This window comes from Stenella coeruleoalba (assembly GCF_951394435.1).
Source record: "Stenella coeruleoalba genome assembly, contig: scaffold_55, whole genome shotgun sequence".
NCBI classification, from domain to species: Eukaryota; Metazoa; Chordata; class Mammalia; order Artiodactyla; family Delphinidae; genus Stenella; species Stenella coeruleoalba.
This window is the reverse complement of record NW_027646028.1, coordinates 2,021,251-2,027,682: the sequence shown is the minus strand read 5'-3', so window position 1 is coordinate 2,027,682 and position 6,432 is coordinate 2,021,251.

Genomic DNA, 6,432 nt, shown 5'->3' with positions numbered 1-6,432 from the left:
CCTTGCTCAATGAAATAGACTCAACACCCCATATTAAACGCCTAAGAATGTACCTGACTAGTAAGTATCTGAAAACCTATGGATTGCTATGTCTCCGAAAGAGAATCAAGCGTGTGTACAGGGGCATAAACGCAGCAGTGATAGGATTGGAGAGGTTCGGTGAGCAAATGAAGACCCTTTGAAGTCATATTGCATGGTACCCATTCCACGGGTCTCAACTCTCCAGGTTTAAGGTATTCTTCCTTCAGCTAAAACATGCATGTGGAACCCAGAGTATGATCAACCGTGTGAACGGGAGATGTGTTCAAATATGTCTCAGTTTTCCTCCCCTGGCACTCGGGTGCAACATTCCACATGCTTTACTAACACTCTCCCATCTTGGAGAGTCAGTGCCTTTAACCTCCTGTTTGGCCCAGTTTGCAATTTCTGCGGAAGATGAACAGGAATAGGGAGACCCAATGGGAGACTAGCTGGAGGTGTCTGGACGGGCAAATTTAACTCTCATTTCCCACCAGGAAGAGGAAATAAACAAAGGCTCAGTGTGCCGTGCCGGAACCAGATTAGGGCCTGAAGCCATCCTGCAGTGTTGCGGCCAGCTCAAAAGAAAGCGAGTTGAAGAAAGGAGCTCAGGGGCACTGTAATTCACAAACCTTCAGAGTTATAAATGACAGCTATCGTCCAAAAATATACTGAAGTAAGGCTGCCAAGAGGACTTGAAAGCGGGGCAGAATTGCAGGAAACCGATTTCAGGAGGTAGACTGGAATTGCATTTCAAGCATAGGAAAAGAGGCAGAACGTCCACAATGATGCACTTGGCCAAAAAGGGCATATGCGTTTTTTTCAGGAAAAAATGCATACGCTCTTTTTGGCCAACCAAGCAAGCTTGCAAAGGAAATCTGCACTACAATGAAGTCTCACTTCCCCCCAGTCAAAAGGGCCATCTGAAAAAAGTGTAAAATCCAGAAAGGCAGGACAGGCCATGGAGAACTGGGAGCCTTGTTATGCTGATGGGCGGGATGTAAATTGCCAACAGACACTTGGTAGAAGTGTATGGTGTTTCCTGAAACTTCTAAAAAACAAAGCAACAGACCCTAGGGCACTTCCACTTATGGTCCTATAGCTTAGGGAAATTAAAATCAAAAAGACACAGCCACCCCAAAGTTTGGGACGCCTTGGTTTACAAGAACCTCGTTTACAGTACAAGTTCAACATCGCATAAAGTGAAAAATGGATAAAGAAGTTGTGGTATTTACTTACAAAGCAATATCACTCAGCAATGAAATCTATGTCATCAGGCCCTTAACAGCAGAGTGAGTGGATTCAGGTATGATGATTCTAACTGAAATAAGTCACACAGAAAAAGAAACATCATAAGATATCACTAATACACGGAATGTAAACTTGCCTACACAGGAACTGAATTCCAAAACAGAACAGGGTCTCAAATTTAGAAAACCAACTTATGCTTGCTTAAGGGGAAAGGTGAGTTGGGGTGCTGCATAAAACCAGAGATTGAAATGAGCACAGATAAAGTTCCTTAAGCCAAATATGGAATAGACAAGAGCTACTGCTTGCTCAACGAAATGGACTCAACACCCCATATTAAACGCCTAAGAATGTACCTGACTAGTAAGTATCTTAAAACCTATGGATTGCTATGTCTCCAAAAGAGAATCAAGCGTGCGTGCAGGGGCATAAACGCAGCAGTGATAGGATTGGAGAGGTTCGGTGAGCAAATGAAGACCCTGTGAAGTCATATTGCATGGTACCCATTCCACGGGTTTCAACTACCCAGGTTTAAGGTATTCTTCCTTCAGCTAAAACATGCATGTGGAACCCAGAGTATGATCAACCGTGTGAACGGGAGACGTGTTCAAATATGTCTCAGTTTTCCTCCCCTGGCACTCGGGTGCAACATTCCACATGCTTTACTAACACTCTCCCCACTTGGAGACTCAGCGCCTTTAACCTCCTGTTTGGCCCAGTTTGCAATTTCTGCGGAAGATGAACAGGAATAGGGAGAACCAATGAGAGACTAGCTGGAGGTGTCTGGACGGGCAAATATAACTCTCATTTCCCACCAGGAAGAGGAAATAACCAAAGGCTCAGCGTGCCGTGCCAGAACCAGATTAGGGCCTGAAGCCATCCTGCGGTGTTGCGGCCAGCTCAAAAGAAAGCGAGTTGAAGAAAGGAGCTCAGGGGCACTGTAATTCACAAACTTGCAGAGTTATAAATGACAGCTATCGTCCAAAAATAGACTGAAGTAAGGCTGCCAAGAGGACTTGAAAGCGGGGCAGAATTGCAGGAAACCGATTTCAGGAGGTAGACTGGAATTGCATTGAAAGCATAGGAAAAGAGGCAGAACGTCCACAATGATGCACTTGGCCAAAAAGGGCGTATGCGTTTTTTCCTGAATATATTCAGGAAAAAACGCATACGCCCTTTTTGGCCAACCAAGCAAGCTTGCAAAGGAAATCTGCACTAAAATGAAGTCTCACTTCGCCCCAGTCAAAAGGGCCATCTGAAAAAAGTGTAAAATCCAGAAAGGCAGGACAGGCCATGGAGAACTGGGAGCCTTGTTGTGCTGATGGGCGGGATGTAAATTGCCAACAGACACTCGGGAGAAGTGTATGGTGTTTCCTGAAACATCTAAAAAACAAAGCAACAGAGCCTAGAGCACTTCCACTTATGGTCCTATAGCTTAGGGAAATTAAAATCAAAAAGACACAGCCACCCCAAAGTTTGGGACGCCTTGGTTTACAAGAACCTCGTTTACAGTACAAGTTCAACATCGCATAAAGTGAAAAATGGATAAAGAAGTTGTGGTATTTACTTACAAAGCAATATCACTCAGCAATGAAATCTATGTCATCAGGCCCTTAACAGCAGAGTGAGTGGATTCAGGTATGATGATTCTAACTGAAATAAGTCACACAGAAAAAGAAACATCATAAGATATCACTAATACACGGAATGTAAACTTGGCTACACAGGAACTGAATTCCAAAACAGAACAGGGTCTCAAATTTAGAAAACCAACTTATGCTTGCTTAAGGGGAAAGGTGAGTTGGGGTGCTGCATAAAACCAGAGATTGAAATGAGCACAGATAAAGTTCCTTAAGCCAAATATGGAATAGACAAGAGCTACTCCTTGCTCAACAAAATGGACTCAACACCGCATATTAAACGCCTAAGAATGTACCTGACTAGTAAGTATCTTAAAACCTATGGATTGCTATGTCTCTGAAAGAGAATCAAGCATGTGTACAGGGGCATAAACGCAGCAGTGATAGGATTGGAGAGGTTCGGTGAGCAAATGAAGACCCTTTGAAGTCATATTGCATGGTACCCATTCCACGGGTTTCAACTAACCAGGTTTAAGGTATTCTTCCTTCAGCTAAAACATGCATGTGGAACCTAGAGTATGATCAACCATGTGATCGGGAGATGTGTTCAAATATGTCTCAGTTTTCGTACCCTGGTACTCGGGTGCAACATTCCAGACGTTTTACTAACACTCTCCCCACTTGGAGAGTAAGTCCCTTTAACCTCCTGTTTCGCCCAGTTTGCAATTTCTGCGGAAGATGAACAGGAATAGCGAGAACCAATGAGAGACTAGCTGGAGGTGTCTGGACGGGCAAATTTAACTCTCATTTCCCACCAGGAAGAGGAATTAACCAAAGGATCAGCGTTCCGTGCCGGGACCAGATTAGGGCCTGAAACCATCCTGCGGTGTTGCGGCCAGCTCACAAGAAAGCGAGTTGAAGAAAGGAGCTCAGGGGCACTGTAATGCACAAACCTGCAGAGTTATAAATGACAGCTATCGTCCAAAAATAGACTGAAGTAAGGCTGCCAAGAGGACTTGAAAGCGGGGCAGAATTGCAGGAAACCGATTTCAGGAGGTAGACTGGAATTGCATTGAAAGCATAGGAAAAGAGGCAGAACGTCCACAATGATGCACTTGGACAAAAAGGGCGTATGCGTTTTTTCCTGAATATATTCAGGAAAAAACGCATACGCCCTTTTTGGCCAACCAAGCAAGCTTGCAAAGGAAATCTGCACTACAATGAAGTCTCACTTCCCCCCGGTCAAAAGAGCCATCTGAATAAAGTGTAAAATCCAGAAAGGCAGGACAGGCCATGGAGAACTGGGAGCCTTGTTATGCTGATGGGCGGGATGTCAATTGCCAACAGACACTCGGGAGAAGTGTATGGTGTTTCCTGAAACATCTAAAAAACAAAGCAACAGAGACTAGGGCACTTCCACTTATGCTCCTATAGCTTAGGGAAATTAAAATCAAAAAGACACAGCCATCCCAAAGTTTGGGACGCCTCTGTTTACAAGAACCTCGTTTACAGTACAAGTTCAACATCGCAGAAAGTGAAAAATGGATAAAGAAGTTGTGGTATTTACTTACAAAGCAATATCACTCAGCAATGAAATCTATGTCATCAGGCCCTTAGCAGCACAATGAGTGGATTCAGGTATGATGATTCTAACTGAAATAAGTCACACAGAAAAAGAAACATCATAAGATATCAGTAATACACGGAATGTAAACTTGGCTACACAGGAACTGAATTACAGAACAGAACAGGGTCTCAAATTTAGAAAACCAACTTATGCTTGCTTAAGGGGAAAGGTGAGTTGGGGTGCTGCATAAAACCAGAGATTGAAATGAGCACAGATAAAGTTCCTTAAGCCAAATATGGAATAGACAAGAGCTACTCCTTGCTCAACGAAATGGACTCAACACCGCATATTAAACGCCTAAGAATGTGCCTGACTTGTAAGTATCTTAAAACCTATGGATTGCTATGTCTCCGAAAGAGAATCAAGCGTGTGTACAGGGGCATAAACGCAGCAGTGATAGGATTGGAGAGGTTCGGTGAGCAAATGAAGACCCTTTGAAGTCATATTGCATGGTACCCATTCCACGGGTCTCAACTCTCCAGGTTTAAGGTATTCTTCCTTCAGCTAAAACATGCATGTGGAACCCAGAGTATGGCCAACCGTGTGAACGGGAGACGTTTTCAAATATGTCTCAGTTTTCCTCCCCTGGTACTCGGGTGCAACATTCCAGACGCTTTACTAACACTCTCCCCACTTGGAGAGTCAGTCCCTTTAACCTCCTGTTTGGCCCAGTTTGCAATTTCTGCGGAAGATGAACAGGAATAGCGAGAACCAATGAGAGACTAGCTGGAGGTGTCTGGACGGGCAAATTTAACTCTCATTTCCCACCAGGAAGAGGAATTAACCAAAGGCTCAGCGTGCCGTGCCGGAACCAGATTAGGGCCTGAAGCCCTCCTGTGGTGTTGCGGCCAGCTCACAAGAAAGCGAGTTGAAGAAAGGAGCTCAGGGGCACTGTAATTCAAAAACCTGCAGAGTTATAAATGACAGCTATCGTCCAAAAATATACTGAAGTAAGGCTGCCAAGAGGACTTGAAAGCGGTGCAGAATTGCAGGAAACCGATTTCAGGAGGTAGACTGGAATTGCATTGAAAGCATAGGAAAAGAGGCAGAACGTCCACAATGATGCACTTGGACAAAAAGGGCGTATGCATTTTTTCCTGAATATATTCAGGAAAAAACGCATACGCCCTTTTTGGCCAACCAAGCAAGCTTGCAAAGGAAATCTGCACTATAATGAAGTCTCACTTCCCCCCGGTCAAAAGGGCCATCTGAAAAAAGTGTAAAATCCAGAAAGGCAGGACAGGCCTTGGAGAACTGGGAGCCTTGTTATGCTGATGGGCGTGATGTAAATTGCCAACAGACACTCGGGAGAAGTGTATGGTGTTTCCTGAAACATCTAAAAAACAAAGCAACAGAGCCTAGGGCACTTCCACTTATGGTCCTATAGCTTAGGGAAATTAAAATCAAAAAGACACAGCCACCCCAAAGTTTGGGACGCCTCTGTTTACAAGAACCTCGTTTACCGTACAAGTTCAATATCACAGAAAGTGAAAAATGGATAAAGAAGTTGTGGTACTTACGTACAATGCAGTATCACTCAGCAATGAAATCTATGTCATCAGGCCCTTAGCAGCACAATGAGTGGATTCAGGTATGATGTTTCTAACTGAAATAAGTCACACAGAAAAAGAAACATCATAAGATATCAGTAATACACGGAATGTAAACTTGGCTACACAGGAACTGAATTACAGAACAGAACAGGGTCTCAAATTTAGAAAACCAACTTATGCTTGCTTAAGGGGAAAGGTGAGCTGGGGTGCTGCATAAAACCAGAGATTGAAATGAGCACAGATAAAGTTCCTTAAGCCAAATATGGAATAGACAAGAGCTACTCCTTGCTCAACGAAATGGACTCAACACCCCATATTAAACGCCTAAGAATGTACCTGACTAGTAAGTATCTTAAAACCTATGGATTGCTATGTCTCCGAAAGAGAATCAAGCATGTGCACAGGG